The following is a 13,689-nucleotide window of genomic DNA, read 5'->3' on the forward strand; positions in this document are numbered from 1 at the left end:
AATGAAATATTCAATTGGGATAGAATTTTTAACTAAAATAGTGAACCTTTATCTAGAATAATTGACTTTTGCACTAAAGAGATGAATTCTTTACTAAAATGTTGAAATATTCAACTGGAATATTTTTATTTGCAAGCAGATGAATTTTTAAACAAAAGGATCAATTTTCTACCAAAATTACGATTAAAAAAGAATAGGTGAATTTTCAACTAAAAAGATCATGTTTTTTCAACCAAATAGTTGCATTTTGAAGTAAAAAAGACTAATTTTCAACTGCAAATGGAATAGTTGAATTTTTAATAAATAAAATATAATTTTCAAACAAACTAATGAATTTTCAACATAAAAAGATAAATTTTCGATCAAAAATAAATAAAGGATTAATCAATAATTAACTTTTTAGTTTAAAAAAATTAGTTTTAACAACAAAAAAATGACTTTTGAAAAAATAGTTACATTTTCAAATAAAATTATGAATTTTTAAACTGAAATAGTTAAATTTAAAATCAAGAAGTTGAATTTTCTAGTGAAATGAAAATTTTTTTCCTACAATAATTAAATTTTAAACTAAAAAGATGAATTTCTAACGAAGAAAATTAATTTCTACCAAAAAGACTATTTTTTATTAAGATTATAAATAAGTAAATTCAATACTTCAATTTTCCTCCAAGAAGCTGATTTTTCAAAGAAAAGGATTATTTTCTACCAAAAAGACGATTTAAAAAAAACACTTAAATTTTCAATTAAAAATTGACATTTTTAAACCAAACTGTTGCATTTTAAAATAAAAAAAAAACAATTTTTACACACAAGTGGATTAGTTAAATTTGCAGCTAGAAAAAAATTTCAACCTGACTGATGAATTTTCTGCTGGAATAACTAAATTTTGAGCCAGAAAGATGAATTTTCAATTAAAACTCGTAAATTGTTTATAAAAAAATGAATAGTTTATAATTTAGTCAAAAAATTAATACTCAGCCAAAGCTAGGAATTTTTAACGCAATTTGAAAAAAAATTAGGCACGCCCTCGAAAAAATTCCCTGGCTTAAAAAAAGGGATGACGTTTGCAGTTTTTTCCAGATATATGCAAAAATGCACTACGTAAGTTTTAATTTACATCAAGTAATAATTTACAATAGAAGAGAAAGAATAATTTTCTAGAATACAGTGGAATTTTAAACGCAAAAATATACATTTTAAACGAGAATTTTTATTTGCTACCAAAAATTGTAATTCTCAGCCAAACACCTCATTTTTAGGTTGAAACAATTAATTCTAAGACAAAAAACGAACTTTTATTAAATTAGTACAATTCTAAACCATAAAGATAAATTTTGAACTAAAATTATAAATCTTCAACAGCAAAAAATGAATTTTTATAAAGCAGTTTAAATTACAACCAAAGAATTGAATTTTTATTAAAATCAATACTCAACGAAAACTATAATAGTTTATTTTGCGACTGAGTAAATAATTTTATGTTAAATCCAAAACAGTTTAATTTACTTAAAAAAAGGCATTTTCAACATAAAGTGTAAAATTTTATATTTGAAGAAAATATGTTTTAACTTTATGTTAAAAACATTTGAATTCATAAGAAAAAGAAAATTTTTAGCAAAATGTTTCAATTCTGAACCTAAACAGATTGATTCTTCACTAAACGGTTGCCCTTTCAACAATAAAAATCCCATTTTTACTATAGGCGATGAATTTCAAAACAAAAAGGCTATTTTTCAACCAGGAAAGATTTTTAAGTCAAAAAAGAAAAATTTCAAACAAGTTGTTGAATTTTTAGCCCAAAAAGTGAACTTTCTAGAAGAGAATTTAAATTATTTTTCACGAAAAAATAGAATTTTAAACCCAAAAAGTACATTTTTAACACAGCAGTTAAATTTTTAGCCCGAGAATAAAAAAAAAACGACCAATTCTGAACTAAAAGTGGAAAAGTTAAATTTGCAATTGAAAAAATTTAATTTGAATTGGTACAACTTTGAATTATTTATTAAAAATAGTAATCAAGCATTTTAATTTTCTAACAAATAGTATAATTTTTTACAAAAACAATATAATTTTGAACCAAAAATGTAATTCTTCGACAAAACAACTGAACTTAAATTTCAAAACACTTATTTTCTACAAAGCAGTTACATTTTTAACCCGAAAATATAAATTCAAACAGTTGAATTTTAAACTAAAAACGATCAATTTTCGACCAAAAGTAGAATAGTTTACATTTTCAATTGAAAAAATTGATTTTCAACCCCTAAAAAACAACGAATTTTCGACAAAATATTTCAATTTACTAGTTCAATTTAAAGTTTAAAAATTTGATTTTTAACTAATAAAATGAATTTTTTACATATTAGTACAACTTTCAACCAATTATTTAAATTTACATTCAAGAAGATTAATTTTCTACTATAAAAATAGAAATTTTGACTAGAAAAAATGAAATTGCAACAACAAAATTTACTTCAAATTCAAAAAGACTTATTTTTTCAAAGCAGTGAATTTTCAACCCAAAAATAGAACTTTGTTTACAAAAAGTTTATTTTCAATCAAATAGTTGAATTTTAAATTAAAAACGATCAATTATGAACAAAATGTGGAATATGAAAATTTTTCATTAAAAAATGGATTTCAATTAGTACATCTTTCAACCAATTATTAAAATTTTTAATCAAGAATTGTAATTTTCTACCGAAAAAGACACACTTGTAGCTAAATACGTTAATGTTGACCCAAATTGTTGAATTTTCAGATTTAAAAAAAAATCAAATTTAAACCAATAATGGAACATTTAAATTTTCAGTTAAGAAAATTGATTTTATATCTTCGAAAAACCAATTTTCGACCAAATAGTTACATTTGCAACCATCAGACCGGCAAGACCACCGGTAAGAGCATCAGACCGGCAATCTGAAAGACCTGGGTTCGGATCCCAGCGGAGCTTGAGAACAATTTTTTCACAATTTAGAAATAAAAATTATTATTCAAAAAATATTATTTTTTAGAAAAGCAGAAAAAAACAATTAGAATCAAATTATTTAAAGAACCCAGTAGTTTAACTTTAAACTAAAATTAATGCATTTTCGACTAAAAAAATTAGATTTGGACCAAAAAAGTTAATTTTTTAACAAAAGACAAACTCTGCATTTGTTTATAAAAATTGTTTATTTTATTAATAATTCTGGTAAATTTTTTTTATTATCTTAGCAAATTGTTATCGAAAATTCATACTGAATCGATTTCGTAACCTTGCATTTGTTCAAGAAAATTGTTTGACTTATTAACAATTCTCGTAAATTTGTTCATTATCTTAGAAAAGTGTTATTGAAAAGACATTTTTAGTTGATTTTGTAAAAAAAGTCTATTTGTTTATACAAATTAGTTAAATTATTACCAAATAGCATTTTTTCAAATAATTGTAATGAAATATTAATTTCTTCGACAATTTTATACCAAAACTCTAAATTAGCTTAATATTGATAATACCGAAAAATAACTTTTGTTTAATCATTTGTTTATAACTTATTAATATTTTACGTCCAAATTAATCTCACCCAGGGAGAAATTATTCCTAGACTGCTTTAGCACAGATGGAATATCTGTCTTGATAAATCTGAAAATCTGTTTAAAAAACGTTACTTCTGCTAAGTGAAAAAGGTCAATTTTGTCGTTAGATAAAAAAAATAATCTATTTTTTTATCAAAAATCTAAACACACAAATCTTTCCAAAATTTAAAAGTTTTTTATTTAAAAAAATCAATAATGACTGAATATTATAGGCCATGGTCTGAACTTCGTGACTGACACTGTCAGTCATGTCAATCAATGACTGATTTCCGGTGAACCCTACTTTAGACTAAAAATTTATTTGTGCACAGAAACCATTTATGATCCACTGTGCGACAGTATGGTGTAATTTTCGAGCGGTCCCGAAACGAACGGAAAATAACGAGTCACGTGAAAATCTTGCAGTCACGGGAATTTTTTTAATACGCGGGAAATCTGTAAATTGAAGTCACGTGAAAATATCAAAGTCACGGGATATATTTAAACTCACGTGAATTATGCCGTTTGTTATCGGCTGTTTAAAATATCTAATCAGGCTATTTGGCTTAATCTCTGTTACTGACACTGTCAGTTATATCAGTCCATGACTTACTTCTGGTGAGACCTGATGTAGGCTACAAATTGATTTCTCCACAGAAAAGTTCTTTGCCCCACTGTGTCGCAGTGTGAAGTACTTTTTAACAGCCTCTAAAGGCACGGCAAATCATTAAATACACGCATCATTCTTAAAGCCACGGGAAATCTTGAAAATCAGTCGTATTATATAGTTTTGTCTCGGGTTTTCAAAACGACTAGTTAGAGTCAGTCAGTGTCCAGCAAACGTGGTTACAGAACAGATCTGTAACTGTTCTAGAACACAAAAGAACTTGTTCTAGAACAGGTTAGTAACAGGTTACTAACATGCAAGTTAATATATCATCCCACATACACTACAATAATTCTGTAACAGTTCTAGAACACTGTGAAATACGATCTGTAACATTTCTAGAATAATTCTAGAACCAAATTACAAATGTTGTATAACAAATCTGTAACTGATCTAGAACGCTGTGACAACTGCTCTATTCTAGAACAAACTTGGAACAAAAGCTGTAGAATGTCTGTGATTGGTCAGTTCCACACCAATAACATAACAATTGTTCCAAAACAGTTATTAATCTTTGTCCCTAATTTGTTCTCGAAAACATTTGTAAGAGGGTTCTAGAACTTCGATATAACAATATTACGGCACAGTTATAGAACAAACTTGGAACAGATGTTTCAGAAAGTCTGTGATTGGTCAATTCTAGAACAATAACGTAACAACTGTTCTAAAACAATTATTAATCTTTGTCTCTAATTCGTTATAGAACATACTTGTAACAGGGTTCTAAAACTTCGTTTTAACGCCATTACAGTACAGTTCTAGAACAAACTTGAAACAAATATTATAGAACGTCTGTGATCAGTTTGTTCTAGAAGAATTATATAGCAACTGTTACAGAACTGTGCTGTCACATAGTTCGAGAACAGTTCTCCCACAATTTTGTCACAGTGTTCTTGAACACTGTTACCTTTTTTGTTCTAGAACAGTTCGGTCACAATTTTGTTACAGTGTTCTAGAACAATGTTACCTTTTTGTTCTAGAACGGTTATGTCACCATCTTGTAACAAATATTATAGAACACAGTTCCTTTTTTGATCTAGAACAGTAACAGAAATTGTTTGCTGGGTAGTTAGAGAAAATTAAAGGCCTATTTTTTTAGATTAAGTGCGAATAAGATTTGTCAGAGGCTATTTGGCCTAACCTTCGTGACTGACACTATCATTCATGTGAATCAATGACTTACTTCTGTTGAGACCTGCTGTAGGCTAAAAATTGAGTTCTGAATAGAAACTTTCTTTCCCACACTGTGTCACAATGTGATGTACTTTTTGAACAGCCTCTAAAGGCACGGGAAATTATTAAATACATCTGAAATTCCTCAAGTCACGGAAAATCTTTAAACTCAGGCGAATTATATAGCTTTGCCTTGGGATTTGAGTTCGAAGAATATTTGTAAGGGGCTATTTGACTTAGTCTTCGTGACTGACACAGTCAGCCATGTCAATCAATGACTGACATCTGGTGAGTCCTGGTGTAACCTGAACATTGATTTGTGACAGAAACGTCTTTGTCTCACTGGATGACAGTGTTGCGTATTTTTGGAGCGGCTCCTAAAAGCACAAGACTAATTCGCTGGAAATCTTTAAATACACAGGAAATCAGTAAAGTCACGTGAAAATAATAAAGACACGGAAAATCTCCAAAGTCACCTGAATTATGTATTTTGTTCTTGGGTTATCAAAATAAGCGTCTGCCAGTCTGACTGATTAATTTCGCTTAACCGGGAGTAATATTTTGATATAATTTAAAACAGTTGGAGCAATTGTACGAGCTCTGGTAACTGGTAGGTAACGCGTTTCGCGTGATTAAACTCCCTAACAAGATTACGGAACGCCGGGTTTGGCGCTTTCACACAATCCGACTGGTACTTCCAAACAGATTCACAGGCACATATACGCATACACATACGGTTAGCATGCGATTGGCTTTTAGTTGCCAGAGTATACACAAAGGCAAGCACAGATGCCTGGCGACCTGAGGATTTAATCTCGATACATAATTACATTTGACAACAAAAAAAATATTGGAAGGTATCACGAAAGATTTGCATTAGTGTTTTACTGTAAAAAGAAACTGAATCTCTCACTGAGAGCCACGCGGAATCAGTGAAGCCACGCGAAATAATAAAATTCACACATAATTATTAAAGTCACGCTAAATCATTAAAGTCACGTTAAATACTGAAAGTCACGCGAAATCGCTAAAGTCATGTGAATGCATTAAAGTTGTGAAAAACATTAAAGTCCAGTAAAATCGATAAAGTCCCGAAAAATCATTAAAGTCACGTAAAATAATCAAATCTACGCGAAATTCTTAAAGGCACGTGAAATTATACTACGAAATTATCAAGAAGCTATGAAATATGACTATGAATTGAAAATTTTAATATTGATTTACAAATTGAACTATTTTGCTAAAAATTTCTTTATTTTTAGTAGAAAATTAATTTACGGAACTGAAAATTTAACTGTAAATTTTTTTAGTTGAAAATGCAAGTAGAAGAGGCCATCCTACAGTAGATAATCAATAATTAAAAGCATAAATATATCTATAATAATTATTTCTAGATACAGTGTCCTAACTATTAATTAAATTAAATTAGTTATTTTACATCCATAAGTAATTTGAAATGTTAATCATCTACTTTAGGTTCTTTATTTATTGTATGGTGGTCTCCCCTACTAGAATGGAAATTTTTGCATTTTATCAAAAATATATTGTCGTTTTTTGTTGAAATTTATTTTTTTACTGAAAATTTAACTATTTCTCTTTCATTGAATATTTAATTTCTTTATTTTTAAATTCAACTATTTAGGTGAAAATTCTTAATTTTTAATTTAAAATAAAATAAGATGAAAAACTTCTTTAAAAATTAAACTCTTTGCATAAATTTTCTACTCTTTTCTGTAATTTTTGTTGTCAATTTTGTCATTTTAGTAAAAAAAAAATTATCTTTGGTAGAAAATTCAACTATTTTGCTAAAAACATTTTTTTTAAGAATTAATTTTCTTCACTGAAATGTAACAATCTTTTTTGGCTGAAAATGCATATCTGAAATTGAAAATTAATCTTCTCTTCATCATTTTAGTTGAAGATTAAACTATTTTTTTGAAATTGGTATTTTGTAGTTGAATCCAACTAGTTGAAAATTATTATTTTTTAAATTACTCTTATTAACTGAACATTTCATGATTCCTCGTTTTTACGCCTTAAAAGTCAACTGCTTTTTTAAAGATTCTTTTTTTTTAACTTAAAAACTAAACTATTTTTTTTCAAAATTGGGTATAAAATTAATTTTTTTTTTGACAATTCAACATTTTTGTTATGTATTCAACTATTTTTTTAATAATTTGTATTTTCCAGTTGAATTCAACTGCTTGAAAATTCACTTTCTTTCTATTTAGTTAAATTCAACAATTTTATTTTTGGGTGCAAATTTATCTTCTTTTAGTTGAATATTTAACAATTTCGTTAAAAATGTACCTTCTTGTTGAAAATTGTTTTTTTTCGGTTTAAAAGTCAACTGTTTCTTAAAACATTCGACCTTTTAGCTTCAAAATTTAATTATTTTATTAAATATTTGGGCATTAAATTAATTTCATGTGTTGAAAATTCATCATTTTAATGGAGGATTCAACTTTTTTCCTAATTCGTCTTTTTTAGTCAAATGTAACTGATTAAAAACTCGTTTTTTTCTTAAATTCAAAATCTAACTAATCCTTTCTTAGTTAAAAATGTATCTTTTCTGGTGAAAAATTTAGCTACTTCATTGCAAAATTATCTTGCTTGATTGATAATAAATTACTGTATATAATAAATTGCTTATTTAATTTTTTTGTAAAGATTATAAAATTTATCAACTGGTTATGAATGTTGCTGAACTTGTCATGAAGTTCCCAACTGAAAATTGAAAACAACGAATTTTTCTGCCGACAAATGCCCGAATGATACATTTGTTTATTAAATTTATTTTTAAAAATCATATGATTAATCAACAAATTATGAAGTTTTCTAAAATTAGCATAAAGTCCCTAATTAAAGAAAAAATTGTTGTGGAAAAATGCCTGAATATGCAGTTTATTAAATTTGTTTATAATATTAACAATAGTAATCACAAGAAAAAATTTCTTTATCATCATATTGTTTTTATCCAAATAATGTAACTTTAAAAACGTAAAGTTATGCAAAATCGTAAAAAACATTCTTTGAACGAATAATTTATGTATAAAATTTTGGTTCGTTTATTATATATTATTAAAATATATTTAACTAATATTACTTTATGAAACTTAGGTGATTTCCAAAATTTTCATATTATTGACATTATTTAAATTTAATATAGTTATTTGTGATACAAGGACCCTAGGTAGCACTTTTTTGGCCGCGTGTGAAAGCTGCAGTACGAGGGAAAGAGTCACTCAGGTGCCGAGTCTCACACCCTATTTTTTATCACACCAGTCGATTATAAGTTCGAATAGGTTGCATAGAATTCTATTTTAAAAACCCGCGTGGGAATCCAATCTAATCTAATCAAATCCAATTCAATTTATTCCAATACAATTTAATCCAATTCAATCTACTCCATTCCATTCCAATACATTTCACTTTAATTTACTCTAATCCACTCCAATCCAAGTCATTTCAATCCAATTCAATCCACTTCATTCCATTCGAATATATTCCACTTTAATTCACTCTAATCCACTCAAATCCAATCGACTCCAATCCAATTTAATTCCATTGAATCCGCTCCATTCGACTACACTCCAATCCACAAAAATGCCTTATAATCCAATCCACTTCAAGCCACTAAAATCCAATCCCATTTATTCCAAACCACTCCAATGAAATTCAGTTCATTACAATACAATCTACTCCAATCCAATCTAATCCAATTCATTCCGATTCAAGTCAATACAATCCACTTTAATCCAATTAATTCTCATCCAAGTCAATACAATCCACTCCATTCCAATCCAATTTAATTCATTCCGATCCAAGTAATTCTAACCCAATACAATCCAATTCATTTCAATCCACTTAAAATCAATCCAGTCGAATCCATTCAAATCCAATCCAAATAAATCCGCTCCATTCCACTCCACTTCAATCCAATTTATTCTGATCCAATTCAATACACTCCATTCCATTCCATTTCACCCCAATCCATTACAATTTAATTCAATTCACTACAATCCACACAAATTCAATAATTCCATTCCACAATCTTATAATCCACTTCAATCCACTCCAGTCCAATTATTTCCAATCCAATTAAATCCAATACAATACATTCCAAACTACTTCAAACGAATCCACTCTTTTCCAATCCAATTCCAATCCAAGCCAAACCAATCCATTCCAATCCAAATTAATCTACTCTAATCCAATTCATTACAATACGCTCCAATTTATTACAATTCCATTCATTAAGAATTCACTCCACTCCACTATAACCCAATCTAATCCGGTCCACTCCAAACCACTCCAAACTAATTCATTGCTATCAAATTCAATCCATTCCAATTCAATATATTCTACGTTAATTGAATCCACTTCAATCCAAGACATTCTAATCCATTCCACTCTAATCCAATTAATTCCAATCAAACCCAATTCATTCCAGTCCAATTAATACCAATTCAATACAATAAAATTCATCCCAACCCACTCCAAACGAATCTTATTAACTCCATTTAAACACTATCCAATTAAATCCGTTCCTTTCGACTACACTCTAATCCACTCCAATTAATTATAATCGAATACAATCCACTTCAATCGACTTTAATCCAATCTCATTCATTTCATACCAATCCATTTCAATCCACTTTAATTCAATCCACCCTACTAAAATCCAATCTATTCAAATCCATTTCAAACCAACTTATTCAAATCCAATCCATTCCAATCCAATTTAATCTACTCTCATTTGATTCATTGCAAATTAAGCCCTTTATATCCAGTCCACTTTAATCCAATTAATTTCAATCCAATCCAGTTTATTCCAAAATACTCTAAGCCAATTCACGACATTCCAATCTAGTCAAATTCAAGCCAAATCAATGCGCTTTATTCCGCTCTACTCCAATCCTGTTAAATGCATTCTAACTGATTCCAATTCACTCTAATCCACTCAAATACAATTTATTCCAAAAAAATCCACTCAAATCCAATTCAATTAATTTCAATCCACTCCATTCTAACCCATCCCAATTCATTCCAATCCAATACAATCATATTCATCCCAACCCACTGCAAACCGATCTAGTCCACTCCATTTCAATCCAACTCAATTCAATCCGCTCCTTTAGACTTTATTCCAATCCACTTCAATGAGTTCTAACCCAATAAATCCACTCTAATCCAATCTTATTCATTCCATGTCAATCCATTTCAATCCACTTTAATTCAATCAACTCCAAAAAAACCAATCTATTCAAATCCAATTCATTCCAATCCACTCCAAACCAACTCATTCAAATCCAATCTATTCCAATCCAATTTAATTCATTTAATTTCAACGTAATCCACTCCAATCGCATTTATTAGGAATTCACTCCGCTTAATCCAGTCCAATCCACTCCAATTCAATTCAATTATCAAGGCGCAGGACGAGTCACACACTATTTTTAATCACACTCATCGTACCACCAAAGTATATATATATAAATGTTCATCAGCCAATCAGATGACAGTATCAGTTACTTTAAAGTACGCTGTACGCTAAGTAAACATTTTTGCGGCCTATCCTCATAAGTTTTATTGTAGGTGTCGTTTGCAATACCTGAAATCGCACTTATGATGGCGATGTGATAAAAAAAGTCTTTTTTTTTCCACTGTGCGCGGGAGCGAAGGTCCCCAGATTTCAAAGTGAGCTGTCAATGCTGGACCACACGCACACAGCAACCATGAACTCGACGAGTACTTTTCGTCCCTAGGGTGGTACTCGATCGTGTTGGTTGTCCTCTCCCTTGATAACATCCACCGGCCACCCCATTTTGGTCTTGGATGAGGGACGAAATCTCTTGGGAAGCAACGCGGACTGTTTTCTATCAAAACTTCCATCGAAACGTCCGGACTCGACAGACGGCACATAAAAGACTTCGCCGTTGGCTAGTTTTTTTATCGCGTCACATATCTACATACGTATTCGAGAGTCTAAACTCGTAAGCAGGATAATTTCCCATGCACATAAATTTCAGGCTCCATCTGCACAAATTTAATTCTATTATATGCTATGAATCCCTCTTTTCAGATTCTATATATATTTATATTTGAGAAATATCGGGGTCGTGATTTAACGCGGAAACCTTGGAAGAGACGGGAATCACCTGAAATTTAATTTCAAGGGCTATATTTTGTTTGAATCCATTTTTTAGAAGAAATTAGTCTTGAATTTTGTAAACTTCGAAAAAAAGGAAAGTTATTTCTTTCTTTTAGACGTCATCCATAAATTACATTGACAATTCTATGATATTTTTTAACATCACAAAGAAAACTTTTTAAAAATAGTGGAACTTTTTACGTAATAATTAAATTTTTACGAAACAGTTTAATTCTTAACCTTCAGTTCAGTTGACGAATTTTCTTTCAACAAAAATTACTTTTCTACCATGAGGAATACATTTTCAATTCAGAAGGATGAATTTTTAATAAATCATTAAAATTTTCAATCTGAAAAGATGACTTGACAAAACAGTTGAATTTTAAAGTTAAAAAGATGAATTTCAAACAATGATGTAATTTTTAATCAAAAGAGATGAATTTTTAGCCAAAAAGTTCAATTTTCAACTGAAAAATGAGTTTTCAACCAAAAATATAGTAATTTTTTTCGTTAAAAAAATGTAATTGCAACAAATCTAAAAAATAATTAATTTTTTACCAGTTAATTAAGAAAGCTGTTAAATACACAGTAAAAAGATAAATTTCCAAAAAGGAAGATTAATTTTCCACTCAAAAACGCAAATTACTAAGAAAATATATGAATTTTCCAGAAAACAATTGAACTTTTGACCGAACACTATGAATTTTCGACAAAAAAAGTTAATTTTCTAACTAGTATGTGTTAAAAAGCAAAACAAAACAAAAATTTTTCGACCTGTTAAATTAATGCAAAAAAGACGAATAACTAATAAAATAGTAGAATCCACAGCCAAAAGCATTATTTTTCAAAAACGAAAATTACTTTTTTAAAACTAAAAATGAGGAATTTTCAACAACATGGATTGATTCTCCTGAAAAAAGTTGAATTTTAAAATCAACATCCAATAATTAAATTTTTTACCAAAAAATATAAGTTTTCAATCAAAAATGAAATAGTCACATGTTTAGATTATAAAATTAATTTTTAACAAAAGAAACGTATTTCTTATTGTTTAAATAAAGCGAAAATGACCAATTTTTAAAATAATAGCTGAATCTACATTCAAAAATATGAGTTTTCAAATAAGAAGATAATTTTCTAATGGACAAGACGAATTTAAAACAAAAGACATAAATATTCGACAAGATTCAAGGGTTTTCCACCAAACAGTTGAATTTTGAAACCGATACCAAGTAGTTGAGTTTTCTACCAAAATAGTGAAATTTTCAACCAAATATTTAAATTTTTAACTAAAAGAGATAAATTTTCAACCAATATTAATTTTTTATTTAAAAAGACGAAATTTGCATAAAATTCATAAATCTTCCAGAAACAGTTAAATTGCTAAATTAAAGCAAAAAATAAGAATTTTTAACAAAATAGTTAAATCTACAACCAAAAGGATGGATTTTCAAACAAAGAGACTAATTTCTTAACAAGAAAGTAGATTAATTTACTACAAAACAGTTAAATTTTCCATCCGACTCTGAATTTTCAACAAAAAAATTAATTTTCTGACAGATAGTCAATTTTTCAAATAAATAGTTTCATTTTAACTAAATAATTACATTTTCCCCAAAATTGTTTAATTTTTAACTGAAAAATATAGGCTTTTAACCAAAAATGAAATAGTTACATTTTTAATGTAAAATTAATTTTCGATAAAAAGAAAACGAATTTTCAGCAAACTAAATTAAAGCAAAAAAACGAATTTTTAAAAAAATAGTTAAACCCACAGCGAAAAAAGTAAATAAATATCTAAAAAATAAGAATAATTTTCTACCAAAAAAGTCGATTTTTCAACAGATTAGATTAATTTTCCACAAAACAGTTATATTTTGCAGCCAAAACTATAAATTTTCAACAAAAAAGTTAATTTAGTACCAAGAAATTCATTTTTCAAATAAATAATTTAATTTTCAACCAAAATTTTAATTTTCTATCAAACAGTTGCACTTTGCCAAATAGTATTTTATGCACAGAAAGATGAATTTTCAAACGAAAACTATGTATTTTCTACAACACAATTAAGTTATCAACACGCAAATAAGAAATTTTAACCAAAAGTTTGGGGCGGGGTGGGATGGGATGGGATGGGATG

Source organism: Belonocnema kinseyi, chromosome 1, assembly GCF_010883055.1.
Source record: "Belonocnema kinseyi isolate 2016_QV_RU_SX_M_011 chromosome 1, B_treatae_v1, whole genome shotgun sequence".
NCBI classification, from domain to species: Eukaryota; Metazoa; Arthropoda; class Insecta; order Hymenoptera; family Cynipidae; genus Belonocnema; species Belonocnema kinseyi.